At 39.4% G+C, this 23,349-nt stretch overlaps 1 pseudogene; it reads right to left on the reverse strand.

Moving 5' to 3' along the window:
• Positions 1 to 20,857: 20,857 nt before the first annotated feature.
• Positions 20,858 to 22,353, reverse strand: LOC138445890 (heterogeneous nuclear ribonucleoprotein A1 pseudogene; annotated as a pseudogene).
• Between the last annotated feature and the right edge of the window lie 996 nt (positions 22,354 to 23,349).

Raw genomic sequence — 23,349 nt, forward strand, 5'->3', positions numbered from 1 at the left:
CCCCAGCCCTTGCCTGTACCAGTGGACATGAGTCTCACGCTGGGGGGCATGGGGTGGTGAGATGGCCGAATGTGCAGGTCTCATCCTGCCTGCCACCGCAGTCCTGTTGTCACCCTCTTCTCTGAGCTTCTGAATGTCCCTTTCTGTCCTGGCTGGTTTCCCTGCCTATGAGGGAATTCCCAGGAACCTTTCCTCTTTTTCAGCTCCCTCCCAGGGGTGCAGGTCCCATCCCACTTCCTCTTTTTTTCCCCCTTTCACCTACCTGGTTACCTGGAGACTTTTCTTGTCCTTTCCAGTGTTTGAGGTCTTCTCCTAGTGTTTGATAGGTGTTCTCTGAGAGTTATTCCATTCTTAGATGTATTTTTGATGTATTTGTGGGAGGGGAGTGAGTTCCATGTCTCTCGACTCTGCCGTCTGGATTGGAGTCTCCAGGTATTTCTTGACTCAAGACTATTTTCATTTTACCTGCAGCACCAGCAAGACACTGGAAGCCAAAGAGATGGCTGCCAGTACCTTAAGGTAATCATAAGAGCTACAGTTTGCCAAATGAACACCATGTGCATCTACTGGGTTAAAGTGTTTCTTTTCTATCAGCCTCTGTTTTCCTAACTACCTTGTAAGATAGGCTTTATATATCCCCAGTTCCCATTTTCCAGATGAGAAGTCCAAGATCCAAGCGATAAGTGATGAGCTGCGCTCACATTCCTACCCAACATCGTGTGCCCCTCATCTCCATTCTCTCCATTCTCCACCTCCAGTTGTTACTTACTGGATTTGCTAGTGGCAGAGACCAGTAAGGAGTAGTCTACCCCAGGTTTTAGCCACCTGGAGTTGTCCTCCTTTTCATTTGTGATTCAGACACTGCCTTTTCTTTGCAAGCTTCCCTCACCATGAATTGGTTGTGAACCATCTCCTCCACATTAGAATCCTGGAGCATTTGTAATCTCCATGGATGCCTTAATCATAGTAGGGCTCAATAGATATTGGTAATTAATTGATTTTCCAGAATTTAATGATTTTTTTCCCTTCAAAGAGTGGAATGAAACAGGGTAAGCAGTGTACTGTCCTGGAAAGCATGACATTTTGAGACAAGACAGATCTGGGTTCTAGTTCTGGCTCTGACATTAATCAGCTGTGTGGCCTTAGGAAGGTCCTCCATTTTCTCATCTTTAAAAATGGCACAATAATATTACCTTGCAGAATAATCATAAGATAATGATAGCATTATCTTATAGAATTATAACCATTATCTTACAGAATAAAGTATTTAGCATAGAACTTGAAATTTGTTGTTAGGAATGATATAATCATTGTCTTACAGAATAAAGTATTTAGCCTATTGTTGCTAGGAAATGGTAACTCTTTTATCATTATTATTATGTATTAAAATTGGTTGCCATTATTATTTTTTATCACAGTTGTTGTAAGGACAATGTCAGGCTGGAGTCTGTTAAAATGAAAATTTGTGTATTTATGTTTTATACCATGCTCGGGGACAAGTGTTGGCAAGACTGGCAAGGGGCTGGTGGCAGAGCTGGTGGTGAGAACCATTGGGTAGAGGCTGCAGAGAGTCTTGTTAAACGAGGTCCATCCACTCAGTTTTAAAAACCCTTGATGGTCAGTTGGATGAAGCGTAATAGCAGAGCACTGGATGGGGAGTCAAGACAGTCAGACTTACTCCCTGGCTCTGTCACAAACCTACTGTGTGACTATGGATAACAGCCAAATCCAGGTATCAGGGTGGGCCCAGTCAGTTCAGGAAGCTCTTTCCTCTGAAATCTGCTTAAAGATGCTTTCCTCCTTTGTTCTCAGAGAAAACAGAAAAGACTCCTTGAGAATGAGGAGATCATTCCCTTCTGTGACACAATAGTCATGCAAGATTTATTAGGGAATTAACCTATGCAAAAGCCTTTCCTTTGTGCCTCCATCTCACATTCTCCTCTCTCGTAATCTGCAACTTACATGCTTATTTAATTATCATCCAAGTATCCAAACAGAGATACTTTTGACAGAGAAAGGGAGTGCTACTAACAATTAATTTGGAACAGCAGATATTGACTGGGATTTTCATACACCAACCAGGATGTAAGTCACCCTGCCCCTGACACTTTATTCTGCCTCTGTAGTCACACCTGTGAAAGTGCTCTCTCCAGAGCAGGAGGAGCGTGTCTGTCTTCTCCCTACATTGTTAGCACTCTGTACAGAGTCTAGGATGTGGTGGTGGGTGCTCGATAGATATTTGGTGAATGAAAGAACTTATGAATGAGCTAGTTGCGGGACACATTGGATGACCTTGAGCAAATTGCTTCCGCTCTTGGTGCTGCTGGAAAATGAGCAGGAGACCAGTAATCTTCAAGGTCCTTCCAGTCTCCCAGCCTCTGTCTCTTCCTGTCTCGGGCAGTTTCTACTTCCTCCTCCCCACTCCTCCCCATCCTCTTGGCTGATGGAAATAGGTTCTGTGAGCACCAAAGCCCTGGTCCTGAGATGGGGCTGCTGATGAGACAGCTGTCGATGCCATCCATTCTCTGTGCCAGGGAAAGGTCTCTTCACATCTGCGGGAGTCTGAATGGCAGAAAGGAGAACGAAATTAAGAAAACTGTGCCTGTGCCATTCTAATTTATGGTTAGTTATTAAAAAAAAAAGGCACAGAGAGGAGGCTCCATGGTGCCAGGTCACTGAATAAATTGGTGACCGGGATAGGAAGAGCCTCAGACGACTATTTACTCAGGGAGCTCTTTCAACCTGAGCTGGGGGGCTCTGAGTCCAAGGAGCTGCTCAGCATAAGCACAGGGCAGCTTTCTTGTCAGCCTCAGCCCTTTCAGGGAACCAGAACTGCAGTCATATTGAATCATGAACTAGATTAGCCACATTAGAGGTTTAGCTACAATATATTTCAAACTTAAAACACAGGCTGTGGCAGTGGTATCAAAACCTGTAATTTCTGATGCAAATGAACAGCATGAAAAATGGCCCCTGGCTACTGGGATAGACAGAGGAATATGTGAGTGAAATAACATGGCAGTTATGTCAAAATTGGAAGAATAACTATATTCCAGAATAGTAAATTATTATCACGACCTGACTGGTAGAGTAACCCAGAAGGTAAGAGAATGTGTGTGTGTGTATGTGTTTTGGTACCTGGATAAAATTACATTGTCAATTTTGTTTAGTCCCTCTTTAAAACCTGAACATTCATTTTTGAAAATATGTGTGGAACATAAGGTGACATTTGGGAAAAAACCATAATTTTCAAAGAATACTGATCCCATTAGTTCTTTTATTACAGATGCCGAGGAATTTAACTTTTATAGTGTTTCAAACACATGGAAGGCATAAAATGGACTTTCAACTACCTCGAGTTTTCAACAGTGTCTCAGGGAAGTACCTGAGCATTACAAAATGTTTTTTTTGGGGTACGCTATAGCATCAGGTTGCATGAGCACAAGTTCATGGAATCAAAAATCTCTCCCTTTCAAGTCTGAGGGCAATTTCTTGTTGGTTGAGAGACCTTATGCTACCTATGTAATTGTACTGAGCCCAGCTTTTCTTACCTTTAGAATGGGGATAATAATACCTTTCTTACAGGGCCTCATAAAGATTAGAAGTGACAATATGGGTGAAGTATTGATATTTGGCATAGTACCCTTCTTATAACTAGACACTCTGTGAAGGAAGACTGATATTATCATTATGATTATAATTTAATTCTAATATATAAATCTTTTGAAATTAATTAGTATTTTGAAGTTAATTATTAATTTACTCAGAGGTTAAAGCAAATATAGTGACTTTAGTGTGTTGTTTTACATACTTTTTTGCATGTTTTGACTCTGACAGTGGGTTGTTTATATGGTGGGTTAACTCATCTTTCCAAAGTTAGCACTTAAAAAATTTTTTTTAATAGAGTAAGCTGTAGAATTCTCCCAGTCTGATGGAAAATACAGGTATATTTCACCTTTATTTATTCAAATGTTATTACTAAATATCAGATATTAAAATATAAAATATGAGAATATTTAATATGAGAATACTTAATATTTTATAAAAATGTTTTAAAATTTTATAAAATAAAATGTCAAGTTTTATATCCAGCATTAGCTTTAAGTAGTCTTACACACACACTTTAAAAAAATTAATTAATTTATTTCAGTTGGAGGCTAATTGCTTTACAATATTGTGGTGGTTTTTGCCATACATTGGCATTAATCAGCCATGGGCACACCCAAGTCTTATTCAAGTTTTATGCCCAGTGTTAGCTTTATTTTACCTACACACACACACACACACACAAATTTATTTTGAGATTGCGTATCTGTCCTAAAGAGCAGCAAATCATATGAGCAACAGTGTGGCTGAGTGCGGAGCTTTGGAGTCATACAAAGCTGGGCTTGATTCTTGGCTTTTTTTCTTCCAGCTGCGTGACCTTAGATTAAGCCTCTAGGAGCCTCAGTATTCCTTATCTAGGAAATAAAAGCAAAATCTACTATAGAATTATTTAAAGATGAAGGGAGGTTCTGCTTGGCATGTGACAGTCTACATAATAGTGTTTGTTATTTAAAAAGTTATATGGGGCCCAAAACTATAATTTGATCAGAGGGAAGAGATATTTACAGGGTTATTTCATATATGGAAATCATGTAAATATCCAAACAGTTCTTTTAAGGTGTTTAGAAGAATGGATATAATTTCTGTGTAGTCAGTGGGATCTTTTGGGTCATTTTCATAACTGGATGGAATTATTCTCTTGGTGTTACAACATATTTCATAGTTCTCCAAACCATGACAGAAGAGCAAAAGGGAACATTATACATAGTACACATAATACTGTATTTAGGAGAGGTGAGACCAGATAGATTTAATTTTAAAAGAAAACTTACTATTTACATTACCAACAGGTAAGTGTGGTCTTGGGTTAATATTATAGCTAAACCTAATGTGATTCAGTGCAGTCAGTGTCAAAGCATTTTTCACAACCATTGTTTCAGCAGGCAAATGTGAGTATGATAAAGAAGTGCGACTAGTATTGGGAAATGTGAGGAAAGCTAGTAAAAAATAGATGGTTTGAGTGGACATTTTTGTAGAGCAACATATGTATATAGATATGGTTTGTTATCTGGGGATTTGAAAAGTGGTCTACTTTGTCATTCAATAATTTTGGTTGTGGGTCTCTTATTTCTTTTGTTAAAATCCCTCAAATTCAACAATTTGCACTGGGTTTCCCCCATGGTGAATATAATGCATTGCCATAATTCAAGTCATATTCAGTCAACTCAGGGGTTTCAGGGAGCCCATACATTTCAAATTTATTTCCAAGGTCATGCCATCCCCTATGGCAAGTGCAAAATGCCTTTGATGTGGAAGGCACAACATCTGTGCAGACAGACACACTTAACTCATACAGTGCTTTGATTTCACATTTTAGTTGTGAGGTAAGGTCTTTTGAACCCAAATACGTTTACGTTTAATGTTAAGTCACATCAAACAATTAGGCAAATGAGCCTTGGAAGTGGAAGAGATGGCACCCGGGCTAAAAAGTCAGTTCCGGGACACCTGACAAGGAGAAAGAGGGACTCCTGGGCTGTTGTTACCGCTGTCAGCTCGGGTTAAATGCTGGTAGTAACTCAGAATCAGCTCCTGAAACACATGTTCCACACTACACTTCTGAGCTCCCAAATCTGCCTCTCCTCTTGGTTTCCCAGTTCAGTAAGTGGCACCAGCATCCACTCAGGTGACAGTGCCAGAGCTCTCGTGGCATTCTTAATCCGATTCGCTCCTTCATTTCCATCTCCATCTTCAGTGGATCTCCAAGATTGGTTAAAGTTGTTCACATCTGTCTAGCATTGCTTTGTTCTTATATCTTGGTTGGATTATCACTACAGTCTCCTTATTTCCTTCATGACTTATAAGCTTGCTTCACTAATTCTTTTCTAGTCTATAGTCATGATGAAATCTTTCCTGTTTTGGCTAAAATCCATTCTTCTTTGGGGGCTTATTTAGGATATAATTTTCTCTGGAAATTGTAATTTCCTACCCTGATTGGCACTCTAGACTCCAAGCCAAGACTGAGTGAGTGGGTCCACCCCTGCACCTTGTACTCAATTTCTGCACAAGACTTCTTTGCTATTGTTGTTCAGGTGCTAAGTCATGTGTGACTCTTTGCAACCCCATGGACTGCAGCACGCCCGGCCTCCTTGTCCCTCACTATCTCTTGGAGTTTGCCCAAGTTCATGTCCATTGAGTTGGTTTCGTTATCCAACCATCTCGTCCTCTGCTGCCCTCTTCTTAGGTGTATCTTGCTGCTGCTGTTGCTAAGTCACTTCAGTCATGTCCGACTCTGTGTGACTGAGGTGTATCTTAATTCCTGTGCCCTGGTCCACATCACCTATTGACCATAAACTCCTCAGAGCAAGGACTTGTTCCAGGACCAAAAGAGAGGGGCACATATTCAGTGTCCAGCAAATATCTGCTAAATAAGTAAATGTTTTTAAATCTTCTACTCCCTCTCCCTGTAATTAAGCACCAGACCTCAACATAGGTTTATCCATATGTATACATCTGTGCTGGGTGTAGGAAAGATTCCTTTATAAAATGCCTTTGGAAAGCTAGGTTATTTTGATGGAATAAAATATTATTAAAAGATATTGGAGCATGAAGTTCCCTCTCTAGTCTTCAGATACTGCAAGTGGAGCAGAACTGATGTATAGCTTCTTGTAGGGAATAAGCAGGTGGAAGAAGTGCTGGGAAAGCAGGCCCAGTGGAAAGGATGCTTTATGCACACCTTCCTTTCCTCTTCCCAGTTTATAGATCTTTTCTGAATTGTGGTTATTTCTCTGGGTGAGAAGGGAATTCATTTGTCTCATACACCAGTAATTTTCAAGTGCTGTCCTTTATACAAGCCTGGATAGGCACCAATGGGACCATAAGAGAACATGGTTTTTGCCCCAGCAGATTTGGGAAGATTGAAAAGATGAAATTTCAATGGAAATGCCAATTTAAAAAAAGAGTCAAATGGCATTTCTTTAGGTGATTGTGACAGTTGAGGTGGGAAATGCTGAATAGAAGAGGTGCTACTTGGTAACAGGGCAGAAATTGTAAGTTCTTCAATTCCTACTCCTCCACTGCCCCCCATAAAATGAGAGCAATTTGAGTCCCAGAAAAAGTATGAACTTGGAGCCACATGAATTTGTGACTGTCACTTTTTGGAACCAAACTGTAGGACATTGGGAAGGCTATTCAATCATGCTGATCCTAAATTTTCTTCTTGAAAATGAGGATAATACATAACTTTATTGTATGCAAAAATAGAGGAAAACAATGGAATGGGAAAGACTAGAGATCTCTTCGTGAAATTTGGAGATACCAAGGGAACATTTCATGCCGCATGGACACAATAAAGGACGGAAACAGCAAGGGCTTAACAGAAGCAGAAGAGATTAAGAAAAGTAGCAAGAATACACAGAAGAACTATATAAAAAAGATCTTATTGATCCAGAAAACCATGATGATGTGGTCACTCACCTAGAGCCAGACATCCTTGAGTGCGAGGTCAAATGGGCTTTAGGAAGCATCTCTACAAACAAAGCTAGTGGGCTGATGGAATTCCAGTTGAGCTGTTCCAAATACTAAAAGGTGATGCTGTTAAAGTACTGCACTCAATATGTCAGCAAATTTGGAAAGCTCAGCAGTTGTCACAGGACTGAAAAAGGTCAGTTTTTATCCCAATCCCAAAGAAAGGCAATGCCAAAGAATGTTCAAACTACTGCACAGTTGCACTCATCTCACATGCTAGTAATGTAATGCTCAAAATCCTTTAAGCTAAGCTTCAACAGCACATAAACCAAGAAATTCCAGATGTACAAGCTGGATTTAGAAAAGGCAGAGGAACCAGAGATCAAATTGTCAACATCCATTGGATTATAGAAAAAGCAAGAGAATTCCCAAAAGACATCTACTTCACTTCATTGACTATGCCAAAGCCTTTGACTGTGTGGGTCCCAAAAATGGTGGAAAATTCTTAAAGAGATGGGAATACCAGACCACCTTACCTGCCTCCTGGGAAATATGTATGCAGGTCAAGAAGCAACAGTTAAAACTGGACATGGAACAACAGACTGGTTCCAAATTGGGAAAGGAGTACGTCAAGGCTGTATATTGTCACCCTGCTTATTTAACTTACATGTGGAATACATCATGTGAAATGCTGGGCTGGATGACTCACAAGATTGCTAGGAGAAATATCAACAACCTCAGGTATGTAGATGATACCACTGTAATGGTAGAAAGAAAAGAGGAACTAAGGAGCCTTTTGATGAAGTTGAACGAGGAGAGTGAAAAAGCTGGTTTAAAACTCAACATTAAAAAAACTAAGATCATGGCATTTGATCCCATCATTTCATGGAAAATAGATGGGGAAAAGTAGAAGATTTTATTTTCTTGGGGTCTAAAATCACCGTGGACAGTGACTGCTGCCACAAAATTAAAAGATGCTTGCTCCTTGGAAGAAATGCCATGACAAGCCTAGACAGCATATTAGAAAGCAGAGACATCACTTTGCCAACAAAGGTCTGTATAGTCAAAGTTACGGTTTTTCCAGTAGTCATGTATGGATGTGAAAGTTGGACCATAAGAAGGCTGATCACCAAAGAATTGATGCCTTTGCACTGTGGTGCTGGAGAAGACTCTTGAAAGTCCCTTGGACTGCAAGGTCAAATCAGTTGATCCTCAAGGAAATCCACTCTGAACATTCATTGGAAGGACTGATGCTGACGCTGAAGCTCCAATACTTGGGCACCTGATGTGAAGAGCCAACTCATTAGAAAAGACCCTGATACTGGGAAACATTGAGGGCAAGAGGAGCAGAGGGTGGCAGAAGATGAGATGGTTAGATAGCATCATTGACTCAATGGACATGAGTTTGAGCAAACTCAGGGAGATAGTGAAGGATAGAGAAGCCTGGCATCTGCAGTCCATGGGATTGCAAAGAGTCAGACATGACTTCACGACTAAACAAAAACATACTTTATTAGGTTATTGTTATATAAGACCACATATAAATTAAAATAAATCCTGTAAACTTGTTTAGCATTATTTATTTAAATGTCAGGGCTCACAGTGTACCAGAATTGCTGACTGCCTAAGAGTTAGAGGAAAAACTCAGAGGAAACTCAAATTTTAAAGTAATATTTAAGTATCAGTTGTCCAGGATCCAGGCGGCAACTTTTGTGTGCAGAAGAGGTAAGCAGGATAGAGCCATCACATAAGGGGACTGGAAGCCTTTGTGGGGGCAACCAGGAATATGATGACCAGGACATACATCAAGTCAGGTACTACCAGGACTGGCCAGGAATCTAGGAAGAGAATGATTTTATGGAAGAACATTTGGTTTATTTCCAGCTTTGGGCTGTTGCAAATAGAATTGATGTAAACATTCATGTGCAAGATTTTGAGCATAGCTCTTAAGTAATCTTCATTTCTCTGGGATAAATGCGTCAGAGTGTTACTGATGAATCTTATGGTAGTCGCATGTTTATTATTTTAAGAAACTGCTGAATTGTTTTCCAGAGTGGGTATAAATACATCCCAAGGGTATTTTACATCCTTGCCAGCAATGTCTAAATGATCCATTTTCTCCTCATCCTTGCCAGCATTTCGTATTCTCACTGTTTTTTAACTATTCTGTAAGCATGTAATATTTCATTATTTTTAAAATTTTCTTTCCCCCAATGTGTCATGATGTTGAATGTCATTTCATGTGCTATTTGTTATCTGTCAATTTTCTGTGCTATTTGTCATTTTTACTAAAATGTCTCTTCATGTCTTTTGTCCATTTTTTATTTGGATTATTTACTTAATGTTGAGTTTCGTGAGTTCTTTAGATACTAGCCTTTTCTCAGACTGTAATTTGTCTTTTCATTTTTTTCACAGGGTGTTTCAAAGAGTAGAAGTTTTACATTTTGATGGAGTCTAATTTACCTTTTTTTTTTTTTCATGATTTGTGCCTTGTTTTGGTCAAGTCTAAGAATACCTATCCTAGCTTTGTATACTAAATGTTTTAAAAAGTTTTATAATTTTACACTTACTGTTGTCCATTTTGAATCAGTTTATGAATTGTGAGACTTAGTTTGAAGTTCAGGTTTTGCCTTTGGATATTCAGTTGCTCTAACAAATGTATTTTCATTTGTTGAAAAGACTTTTTCTCATTCCGTTACTTTTGCATCTTGCTTAAAAATTACTTGGGCATATTTGTGCGGGTCTATTTCTGGTTCACTATTCTCTATATTAGGCATATTTCTGTGAGTTTATTTCTAACTATTCTATTCTATCGATCTGTGTAACTATCCTATGACAGTACTGCAGAATCGTGATTATTGTAGCCATATGGTAGGTCTTGATTTTGGGTAGATGGTTTCATTTCACTTTATCCATATATTTCAGAAATGTTAAAAATTTCAATTTATTTGCCTTTCCAAATAAAATGTAGAATAATCTTTTCCATATCTACATAATATCTTGCTGGGATATTGATAGAAATTGTGTCAAATCTGTGTGTCTTTTAGGGAGAAGTATATTTTTGCTATGTTGAGTCTTCCAATATAGGAATATAGTTGTATCTTCATTTATTTAGATCTTCCTTGGTATATATTTCATTAGCATATTATAGTTTTTAGCATATAAGTCCTATAAATGTTATGTTAGATTTAATGTAAGAATTTCATTTTTGAGTGACTATAAGTGTTTATCTTATAATTTTAGTTTCCCTGACTTTGTTGCTAGTATATAGAAATAAAATTAATGTTTTTGTGCTTAACTCATGTCTTGCTGAAATTACTTAATAGTTTATATGAGGTTTTGGGGTAGATTTCTGGGGATTTTCTATGGAGACAGTGCTATCTGCACTTAAGGGCAGATTTACTTTTTCTCTTCTGATTTCTATGCATTTTATTTCCATTTCTTTTCTTATTGCATTGGCTAGAACTTATAGCTGTATGTTGAGTAAAGGCAGTGAGAATAGACATTCTTGTTCATTATCATAGGGGAAAAAGCATTCAGAGTGTTACTATTAAATATGATGTTAGCTGTAGATTTTTTATAATGCACTTTATGAAATTGAGAAGACTTCCCCTCTATTTCTGTTTTTGTGAGACTTCTGTCATGATCTAGTGATCTAATGTTGAATTTTATCAGATCCTTTTTTCTGCATCAATTGATATGACCATGTAATTTTTCCCTTTTAAATGGTTAGCTTGATGGATAACATTGATTTTCAAATATTGAAATATGTAGTCTTGTATTTTGGAATAAACTCTGTTTGAGTATGGTATGTAGGTCTTTTCATATATTGCTGAATTTTGTTTGCTAACATTTTAAAAAGAATTTTTGTATCTATTAGTTAGGAATATTTCTACTATTTTTGATGGTTTTGATATCAGGATAATATTAGTTTCATAAAATGAATTGGGAGGTATTCTCTTTCCTATTTTCTGGAAGTGATTTTGTTGAACTTGGTTAAATCTTTTTTAATGTTGGAAGTATTTTCCAGTGAAAACTTCTGGGCTTGGGGATTTCTTTTTTGGAGACTTTAAATTATGAATTTGATTTCCTTAGTAGTTATAAAGCTATTCAAAATATTTCATGTGAGTGAGCTGTGGTAGTTTGTATTTTTCAAGGAATTGGTTCATTTTATCTCGGTTGTCAAATTTATGTGTTTAGAATTTATAATATTTTCTCATTATCCTTTTGATGTCTGCAGATTCTGCAATTAGGGCCTTTTTTTTTTTTCCATTCTTGAGATTGCTCAGTTTTAGTTCTCTGTCATTACTCCCCAGGATAAGGGAGGTGAGAAGCCAAAGTTCCCCACTTGGTTTCCACTGACACTTTGGCAGAGATCTGATGGGGATGAAGTTCCTGGCCCTCTCTTCTGCCCTCCTCCATAACACCTTGATGAGTGGATGGTTTGTGAGGGGTGAGGTGCAGTCAGGTAAAGGCAGATGCCTAGGTTTCCTGTATTGACCTTTGTGGCCATGGGTGGAAGTGGGAGCACTCTTTCCCTTTCTTATTTGGTCTACGTTTGCCTGGAGTAGATTGAGTTATTGTCTCAAATTTTTCTGTTCTGCTAGGATGCCTTTTTGACTAGACAGAGAATGTTTTAATTTTTTTTTTTTTCTGAACCTGCAGGTATTCCCGGATTGCCAGCTTCTTCAGCTGTTAAGTCTGGGGTATGTAAAGGAAAATGAAAACCCAAGTAACTCACCACTGTCCCCTTCTTGTGTTCTGAGTTCCCTTGTTGGTCTGCTTTATTCTTTCTGTATTTCAGAGTCTATTATGCTTGTTTTATATGTAAAGTTCAGGGCTTTTAACTGTGCTTAGTGGGAAATTGAGAAAAGTGCTTTTACTCCATCTTCCTGGAAATGGAAGTTAAATAGTACTTTTTATTATCTTTCTTTTAACTGTCGGTGCCTACTGGTGGGTATTTAATGATCATTAGGAGAGACAATGATGGAGAAATTGTTTTAAAACTATAAAGCAGAAAATAAAATTAATAGGTTGTTATTTTCTATTAGTTTTTAATATTATAGAAATTATGAAAAGTTCTGTTTGTCACTAATGATTGTGGGTTTTAAGTTTGTTTTTGTTTCCTCAGTGAAATTAACTAGTGAAGTGAAATAGTCATGATGGAATAGCACAAAAGGAAAGAAATACCTTACATAGACATAGATGAGCTAATGCCAGAAAGACTGATACCCACTTCAAATTACATGGTAAACAGGAAGTCCAGGAAAAATATGCTTAATGAGCACTGTTCCTTTAGAATTAAAGCAGAATTATTACTTTTGTATTAATATAGATCTGCTTTCTATTTCATCAGAAAATGTCAGAGACTGCATTATTGTGAAGAGAGCATGTCACCAAGGGGTGGGTAGTGTGGTGACCCAGGGGGTGCTTTAACAGGTCAGTATATCACATGGCTGAGACAACTGCTGAGAATTGCTGTTCTGTTGAGAAAAGAAATAGAGCAGGTTTAACTTTGTGGCATAATTTTATTTACCTGAATGGTTGTCTGTAAAGCAAATTTTGGTGAGTTGGATTGCATTGTTTCATTTGATTCTATTATATATTTAGAGATAAATCCTCAGCATACATAGTAGTTATATCAGAGTCTAAAACTGCTTGCAGGAGACCCTTTCCCAACCATACATGACCCATTCCTGTCTTGTAACATTCATCTCACAGAATCTGGAATACCTGGTTCTGCAGTCTTGTTTCTATCCCAAGTTAAATATTTTCTTTGAAAATCTGAGCTTTAATTTCATGAAGCCAGTTTTCATTTTGTAGTGTGTTCTCTTGACAGAAGCACATCCTTGAAGTATTTGAAGCACCATAAAATGATTTTATGCTGTCAGATATTTTGGTTCAATATTAGTGTCTCTATTTTTTTTCTGCTCTTCTATATAGTTCACAGAACCACTCAAGACAAGCATCTTCCTTCAGTTCTTTCTTGCCTTTCATCGTCTTTGCCTTCTTTTTTTATATAATTTCATTCATTTATTTTTGGCTGTGCTGGGTCTTTGTTGCAGTAAGCAGGAGGTATTCTCTAGTTGCAGTGCCTGGACTTCTCATTGTAGTGGGTTCTCTTGTTGTGGGGCGCAGACTCTAGGCCGTGTGGGATTCAGTAGCTGCAGCACGAGGGCTCAGTATTTGTGGCTCTGGAACTCTAGAGCACGGGCTAGTAGCTGTGGCTCATGGGCCTAGTTGCTCTGTGGCATGTGGGATTCTTCCGGATCAGGGATAGAACCCATGTCTCCTGCATTGGCAGGTGAATTCTTTAGCACTGAGCCACTAGGGAAGCCCTGTCCATAACTTCTTTCTGCCTCTTACCTCCTTGGTGAGTTAGTGGGCTTTTTTTTTTTTTCCTGGAAAATTCATAACCCTGTTCCCCTTGATGCGCTTTGCATTTCACCATTAACAAATGGACCTTCATGATAAGGAAGGTGTCACAGGCATATTGATTATTACCTTTTCCTGAAGATATAGGCTTGGGTTCTCTTCTTGGCCTCTATAAAGCTAGCTCCCTAGTCATGATTCAGAGTGTTGAGCAATCATATAAACGAGCAGCATGAAGTAACTGCAGCCACATTCTGAAGTTAATACTTTAGCTCATGTGACTTGTTGCATAGTCTAACAGGCCAGTTACGGTTATTCTCCCTGCCTAGCATTTTCTTTCACACCTTGTTCATCTAGGTTAAATGTTCCCTTCATGGGGAAGTCATTGCCTTTGTTAGGTCATAGCATTTATTATTTCATTCATTCAATCAAAAAATTCATTGTGCACCTATTATATGCCAGAAGTGATTCTAGCTTTGTATACTACAGCACTCTGCCTGTCCCTCTGTTAATAATTATTCAGATTCATATTCATCTAATAGCTATTGAATACCTGCTGCTTGACAGGCTTTATGCTATGTAAGTTCCTGTGTATTGTGGGCATTTTTGCTTTTAGTTGCTTCTTTGTACAGATTGTATAATTCTTAAGAGACTTTTAACTCCTAGAGGGTAGAAGTAGTGTTACATACACTTATATTGGTGTTTTACCTGAAATAATATCTGGTATGTAGTAGGTACTCAGAATATATTTGATGGATGAATGAATGGATAAAAAAATTATGCAGGGCTGACTACGGTCGTAGAGAAAGGCATGTGTGTCATTGCATGTGAAAAGGTAAGGTTGTCTCTGCTTGTGGCATCTGTGACAAGTCGATTCCATCACACGCAGATCCAGCCAAATTGACTCTCTTTGGGCATAGAAATGTTTTCCCTCAATCACATTCTGTGCCGTTTACCATATACAGCTTGATGCCAAAGTATGCTCCCCTGATGAGCGTGACATTTTATTTGCATACACATAAGCAAGTTCAGAGTTTAATTTGGAAGTGCAACCCCACTAAGAGTGCATGTGTCTATATTTATTTAGAAGCTTTGTTTGGATGGGCACATGGGGGTGATCTAGGACATGAAAGCTTGGAAAAATGGATAAAAGCTAGTTCTCCCTTCACTGCATTTTTGAATGAAAAAGTGTAACCTTTAATTACTCTTTGACCTCTTTTTATTTTTGTTCCAGAACATTCTCCAAGGCCTCTTCAGTTCTTTTGTCTTGATTTTTATAGATTGGTCATACAGTGTTTCCTTTGGTGTTTAAGAAATGTTTTCTGGTGGTTAGGTAGAGTATGTTTGAAGGGAATTTACTGGTGGTCATTGAGTTATGTTTGAGGGTCATTTGCAAGAATCGACATGCTCAGATTACTAACAATTAAGAGAAATCACCCTGTCAGGACCCTTCAGGTGAAATTCAGTGTTTACCAATCCATCGAGGTAAACTTTATGCTGCCTCTAAAAAAATGGGCTTCCTTTGTTTTCTGATTTCCTAAAAAAAAAATGTCATGAATGTGGGGGGGTGAGAGGTGGGGTGTGGAACAAGAGGTTCCCTTTTGCTTTTTTTAAAAAATATAAATTTATTTATTTTAATTGGAGGGTAATTACTTTACAATATTGTATTGGTTTTGCCATACATCAACATGCATCCGCCACAGGTATACACGTGTTCCCCATCCTGACCCCCCTCCCTCCTCCCTCCCCGTACCATCCTTCTGGGTCGTCTCAGAGTTGCCTCTATCCAGAAAGTGAGGCAGCCTGCTCTTAGTTCGTTGGGTTACAAGTATTTCCTTTGTTGGCAGGAGTTGAAAAATAAAATAAAAAGAACAAGAAGAAGTCAAGTTCTGTTTCTCATATCCAACAGGGCTGTGTGGTGTCCTTATTTAATGGATGAATATATACCTCACAGACTTCTTATGTACAGAGACTTGACATGGGTAATGAAATAGGAAACTCAAAGCAAACACCGAGGGAAGGAAATGGCTAGTGTAGTACAGTCCCAAACACCTCCCAACTATTGCCTGCATTTCAAGGCAGTCAACAGAGAAGGCAGCCTCTTTCTCTTTCAGGATATCTGTTTATTTTGCAATTAACCAGGAAGAAGAAAATTTTTCTGAACCTTTCTTGATTGAGGGCTTGTCATTTAAATAGAAGTTACTGCTTTCAGGATTAAGCCATTGCAAAGAAATGTCACAGTGTTTTAGTTGTATAAAATCTGGGATGATTTATACTTACACAAAAGATTAACCCTGTTAGTTTGTGCTGTTTTCTTTTTCTATGCCAACTTCATCACACACAGAAACACCTGAATTCTGGAATATAGAGAGTGAAAACAGACATATATTCACATATACGCAAGGACCCTTGAGGATGTTTTTCTTCTTTTATTCCTATGAAAAGTGATTTATAACCAAACCAAGGAAAACCTCAAGTTACTGGTGTAGTGAGATTTATTATTACTACCCAAAATCAAGTAGGTTGGAAGGATTATATTTGATGCCAAGGTTCATCCAAATCACAGTGGTTTGGAAATCACCTTAAACTTGGAAGTTTTTCTTCTTTTCCATTTAAACCAGCATCTTGTATTCACTCTCATCTGTAGAAGCTGAGATAATTTCAGTAGGGCTTTTGTTTTGTAATTTTATAGCCTACTTCAATTGTAAGATTTGGCTTGCAGAACTTACTGTGGAAAGCTTCCACAGTTTTCTGACTTTTCCCACTCTTCTACTGAAATATAGATATAGATATAGATATAGATATATATGTATATATATATAGATATATTTTACATCCATGTATGTCCCTCAGGAAATATGAATGAAGTTGGTTAATTGCATTTATTATTTAGAAGACAATAATTATAATAGCTACTTTTGTATAGTGCTCTAGTTTCCAGGGCACTTTCACATAATTATATCATTTGATCCTTAAAATAGTCCTTTGATGTCAGCAAGGAGGATATTATTATCTTTATATTAGACAGGAAGCAGGTTCAGAGAGGTTAAATGGCTGGTCTGAGGTCACATGATTAGTAAGAAGAACCAGGATTAGAGAGTGTGAGGTCAGAGTCCACAGATGCTCAGGAGCCACCATATTTCTCCACTCTGCTTTGGACTAGAACCCAAACAATAAAGTGATTTTCTCTAGAAAGGATCCTTATTGCATAGTATCAAAGTATACACTGTTGAAACTACCTCAAAAATACTTATAAAGCAGTAGAACAGTGACTATGAGTAGAGTACTTAAGATTTTAGGGTGCACCTTTAGGTAATTTTTTTAAAATTGATATTTTTAAAAAAATGTTATCTTTTTTTTTTTTTTCATTTCTTTGGCCATGCTACACAGCATGTGGAATCTTAGTATCCCAACCAGGGATCAAACCCACACACCCTGTATTTGAAGTATAGAGTCTTAGCCAATGGGCCACCAGGAAAGTCCCACATTTACAGAATGTTAGTGAGGAAGCGTTTACTGTAGGAGACAAGTGTGGAAATTATTGCTTGTGGATACTGCATTTGAGCCCTCTGAGAGGCAGACACCACGCGAGGATTAGGTGTATAAGAAGTTCATTAGGGAAATGCCTGGGAAGGAAGAAGGGCAGGCAGGGAGCTGGAGGAGGTAGAAAATCCTTCAGATCGTGATGCAGGTGTGACCCCTGGGAAGGAGAGAAGGAAGCTGGGTTGATGGGTGGACAGGAAGTCTCAGACGATAGCCCAGTTGTAAGCAAGTTTGCATTCAGGCTGACTGGGAGCCCTCAGGCCAAAATTTCCCATAGACGGGTCCTCTATCTTGCAGGATGGGGTCTGTGTTTGTAACCCTGCTGGGCTCAGCCACTGGCTTGGAGTGACCCATGGGAAGCATGATCCCAGCATGAACACGGCGGTGTATTCAGAGCACAGCAGCTGCGGCTAGTCTGTCAATTATATTCTCTACAGAAGGAGATCTGAGGGTGTGCTTTCATAGTCTCCATGGATGTGTACAACACTCATTTCCCATCTCTTCAAGAGTAAGGAGTAAACAAAAATACAGCAAAGATTCTTGGCAAAATGCAAGAACATTAGGGATAAAATTAGATGCTCCATTATTATGATCAACAAACTGGCCTGTTAATATGAGGGAAGGTTAGAAGAATTCTGGAACACTTAAGATTTTGGCTTTTCAAAAGTTCTGTTTGTAATCCTTTTTGACAACCAAACCGTGTGCTCTGTGAAGGCAAGAGTGGTGAGATTTTTTTTTTTTTTTTAACTAATAAAAGCACAGTGCCTGATCCATAGTAAATGCCCAGTCAATTGTTGTTGAACTGTTGAATGTACAGGTAATTACAATTAAAGGGAAGGGGCATATTGTCATTTCTAAATGTTCCATTTCTTCAACATGTGAATGATACCTGAAAGTGTTTCTTTATTAAGCTTGTTACCAGTGTTAATAAGCAAATAAGTTCTTGGAGTGGAGGTGAGTGCAGAAATTGTGGCTCTAAGAAATCATTAAGGTCAACCTCCCCTAGTCTGATACCTTGGATCTTAGGGCTTGGGTACAGGTCTTGACCTGATATAGCCCTTCCCTTCTGCTGATGGCCAAGTGTATTTGTCTAAAATGGTTTGTGCTGTCTTAGCATCCTTGTTTAGGCAGAGGCACTAGGAATGGCAAAGGGGAGATAAAAACTCTGGATACACAGGTGAAGCCATTCTGTAGTTGCAAAATCAATAGTAATTCAATACTTAAAAAACAATCTGTTCATGACTTTCAGGTCGTGTCAAGGTTTATTTGTGTGGCCTTTCAGTGCATGTTTCTATAAATAAGACTTCTGATTCCCTAGGCCCTGTGAACACCTATGATTCTTCCTTTGTCCCATATCCAATTAGTCAAGGAGTAAAGCCAATTCTTTTGTCTTTTATCTGTTAAAATCTTTTCTTCTGTTTTAGGAAGCATTATTTAAGCTTCCTGACTACTATGAATAAACTTGGTGGATTTCCTTACCGCCAAGAGCTATGTGTACACATGGTTCTCTGGATACTTGGGTTCTGCAGCACCAGGTTCAACTAATATTTAATCAAAAATATTTGGAAAAATTTTTCAGAAAGTTACAAAAAGGAAAACTTAAATTTGCTGTGCATGGTCAACTAAGTACCTAGCACTTACATTATATTTACCACTATTTATTTAGCATTTATATATTTTTTTATTTTTATTATTTTTTAGTGATTTAATGTTTTGTTTTGTTTAATTTTTATTTTTACTTTATTTTACTTTAGAATACTGTATTGGTTTTGTCATACATTGACATGAATCCACCATGGGTGTACATGTGTTCCCAAACATGCATTTATATTATATTGCTAAGTCACTTCAGCTGTGTCCAGTTCTTTGTGAGTCCATGGACTGTAGCCTGCCAGGCTCCTCTGTCCATGGGATTCTCCAGACAAAGATACCAGAGTGGGTTGCCATTTCCTCCTCCAGGAGATTCTCCTGACGCAGTGATCGAACCCACGTCTTTTATGTCTCTTGCATTGGCAGGTGGGTTCTTTACCACTAGCACCACCTGGGAAGCCCTGTATTATAATGGGCTTCCCAGGTGGTGCTAGAGGTAAAGAATCCTTGAGCCAATGCAGGAGATGTAGGTTTTATCCCTGCATACAGAAGATCCCCTGGAGAAGGGCATGACAACCCACTCCATTGTTTTTGCCGGAAGAAATCCATGGATATAGGAACTTGGCAGGCTACAGTCCGTGGGGGTCACAAAAAGTCAGACTTGATTGAGTGTCTGAGCAACAACAACAGGTATTATAAGTAGTCTAGAGCTAATTTAAAGTATACAAGAGGATGTGTATAGGTTATATGCAAATACTATGCCTTTGTGTATGGGGGACTTGAGTATGTTCCAGTTTTGGAATCCAAGGTGGTCCTGGGGCCAGTGCCCTGTGCATGTACATAGAAGTGTCACATGTACTGTGTACTTGGACTTTAGTCTCAAGATCTGCCTCGACCTGGCAGTTGACTTTAATGCACATCATTTACTCTCTTTCAACCTCAATTATCTCATTCAATAAAAAAATGAGGATCATAAGGCCTGTCCAGGGGATAGACGTGGACTTGAAGGGAGATAGTGCAGAGTAAGCAGCTACTGCAGCCCCTGTAGATGATGGTTTCTCCCTGCAGCCAGGAAGCCCAAATGGCAGCCCTGACACTGCTGTCTGGTTCATCTTCTAGAAGGATTTCTTCACCTGTAACTGTAAGTCACCTCTGTCCAGACTAGCTGTCCTCTTTGCAAACATCTCTTAAGGTGTGAGGTCAAGGAACCTCAGAGCAAATTTCAAGGTTATCAGGTTACTATTCAGTGTCTTCTACAAGCTGTTCTTTCCCTAATATGTTAATGAAATCTTCTATTATTTACTTAAAGAAAACCTCTTACTCCAGTTGAGAAATAAACTGATAAAAATTTACTCATTTTATGCCACATGTGGGCCCACCTCTGAACCCTAGCAACACCTCTGAAGAACTGAAGTTCCAGTTTCTCCAAACACCCCAGTTTACAACCCGCAGTGATCCTAATCCCATTGCTTAGCAGGTGATCCAAGGGACTTACAACAGAGGTTGAGTTGGTTAGATGGCATCACCGACTCAATGGACATGAATTTGGGGAAACTCCGGGAGTTGGCGATGGACAGGGAGGCCTAGTGTGCTGCGGTTCACGGGGTCGCAAAGAGTCGGACACGACTGAGCGACTGAACTGAATTGAACTGATTCCACTGTGTGGGTATAGCACAGTTTGTTTACCCATTTACCAGTAGAAGAGTATTTAGGTTATTTCTAGATTTTGGAAATTATGACTAAAGCTGCTTATAAACATTTATGTACAGGTCTATGCCTCATTGTAAGTTTTATTTTTATTTATTTTTTTATTTAAAAAAAAAAAAAAGACATTTATTCAGCGTCATGATCAGACTATTACATTTAGCAATCAACAGCATGGGTGCAAAAAAAAAAATCTACATTAAAACCCTTTGTTGGAATGCTTTACACTTTCCACAGAACAGAAACTAAAATAACCTGTTATACAATTAGTCACAAGTACAGTCCTCGAGTTTTTTGCCCATACACATGAGTATTGTCTAAAACATGTCTTCTTTGTAGCAGCTAGGCCCTGCCACCACTGTGCTTGGCTGAGTTCACAAATCTGTTGTAACCTGTAGCTTCCCTGTCACTTCTCTGGCTCTCCTCTCCTGCTAAGCTTTGTTTCCTGGCAGTAATTAAAACCTTCTGCCACTGCCATAGCTACTGCTGCTGCTGGAGCCACCATAGCCACCTTGGTTTCGTGGTTTGGCAAAGTATTGGCCTCCACCACCATAGGGGCCAGAACTTCTTCCTCCAAAGTTTCCTCCTTTCATGGGTCCAAAATTTGAAGATTGATTGTTGTAATTGCCAAAATCATTGTAGCTTCCGCCACCTCCAAAATTGCTTCCACTACCACCGCCAAAGCCGCCTCCGCCTCCACCGTTGTTATAGCTGTCATAGCTGCCACTCCCGCCATAGCCACTGCCCTGGTTTCCATAACCCTGTCCACCACTTCCATAGCCTCTGCTTCCTCCAGAGTAACCAGGGCCGCCTCCTCCATAACCACCGTCATTACCAAATCCATTATATCCATCCCCACTGCCACCATATCCGCCACCACCGCGGCTGCCACCAAAGCCACCTCGACCACTGAAGTTTCCTCCACGACCAAAGTTGTCATTCCCACCAAAACCACCTCCACGACCGCCACCAAAGTTTCCAGAACCACTTCGACCTCTCTGGCTGGATGAAGCACTAGCCATCTCTTGCTTAGACAGGGCTTTTCTCACTTCACAGTTGTGGCCATTCACAGTGTGGTATTTCTGAATGACAATCTTGTCTACGGAGTCATGGTCGTCAAAGGTTACAAAAGCAAAGCCTCTCTTTTTGCCACTGCCTCGGTCAGTCATGATTTCAATTACTTCAATTTTCCCATACTGTTCAAAATAATCTCTCAGGTGATATTCTTCAGTGTCTTCTTTAATGCCACCAACAAAAATCTTTTTCACAGTTAAGTGGGCACCAGGTCTTTGAGAATCTTCTCTTGAGACGGCCCTCTTTGGTTCCACAACTCTTCCGTCCACCTTGTGTGGCCTTGCATTCATGGCCGCATCCACCTCCTCCACCGTGGCGTATGTGACAAACCCGAAGCCTCTGGATCGCTTGGTGTTTGGATCCCTCATTACCACACAGTCTGTGAGCGTTCCCCATTGCTCAAAATGGCTCCTCAGACTCTCATCGGTTGTTTCAAAGCTCAATCCTCCGATGAAGAGCTTCTGCAGCTGTTCGGGCTCTTTGGGAGACTCTGATTTAGACATGACGGCAGTGGAGGCGGGGAAGACTTCAACGATGCTTTCTCGGCGGCGTCCACGGGCAGAAAGCTCATTGTAAGTTTTAATTTCACTTGCATAAATAACTCAGTTCAATCGCTCAGTCATGTCCGACTCTTTGCGACCCAAAGAATTGCAGCATGCCAGGCCTCCCCGTCCATCACCAACCCCTGGAGGTCACTCAGACTCGCGTCCATCGAGTCGGTGATGCCATCCAGCCGTCTCATCCTCGGTCGTCCCCTTCTCCTCCTGCCCCCAATCCCTCCCAGCATCAGAGTCTTTTCCAATGAGTCAACTCTTTGCATCAGGTGGCCAAAGTATTGGAGTTTCAGCTTCAGCATAATTCCCTCCAAAGAAATCCCAGGGCTGATCTCCTTCAGAATGGACTGGTAGGATCTCCTTGCAGTCCAAGGGGCTCTCAAGAGTCTTCTCCAACACCACAGTTCAAAAGCATCAATTCTTCAGCACTCAGCCTTCTTCACAGTCCAACTCTCACATCCATACATGACTACTGGAAAAACCATAGCCTTGATTAGATGGACCTTTGTTGGCAAAGTAATGTCTCTGCTTTTCAATATGATGTCTAGGTTGGTCATAACTTTTCTTCCAAAGAGTAAGCGTCTTTTTTAATTTCATGGCCGCAGTCACCATCTGCAGTGATTTTGGAGCCAAGCAAAATAAAGTCTGACACTGTTTCCACTGTTTCCCCATCTATTTCCCATGAAGTGATGGGACCAGATGCCATGATCTTTGCTTTCTGAATGTTGAGCTTTAAGCCAGCTTTTTCACTCTCCTCTTTCACTTTCATCAAGAGGCTCTTTAGTTCCTCTTCACTTTCTGCCATAAGGGTGGTGTCATCTGCATATCTGAGGTTGTTGATATTTCTCTCAGCAATCTTGATTCCAGCTTGTGTTTCTTCCAGCCCAGCATTTCTCATGATGTACTCTGCATAGAAGTTAAATAAGCAGGGTGACAATATACAGCCTTGACGTACTTCTTTTCCTATTTGGAACCTGTCTGTTGTTCCATGTCCAGTTGTAAC

The sequence above is a fragment of the Ovis canadensis genome, chromosome 9, assembly GCF_042477335.2.
Source record: "Ovis canadensis isolate MfBH-ARS-UI-01 breed Bighorn chromosome 9, ARS-UI_OviCan_v2, whole genome shotgun sequence".
Classification (NCBI taxonomy): Eukaryota; Metazoa; Chordata; class Mammalia; order Artiodactyla; family Bovidae; genus Ovis; species Ovis canadensis.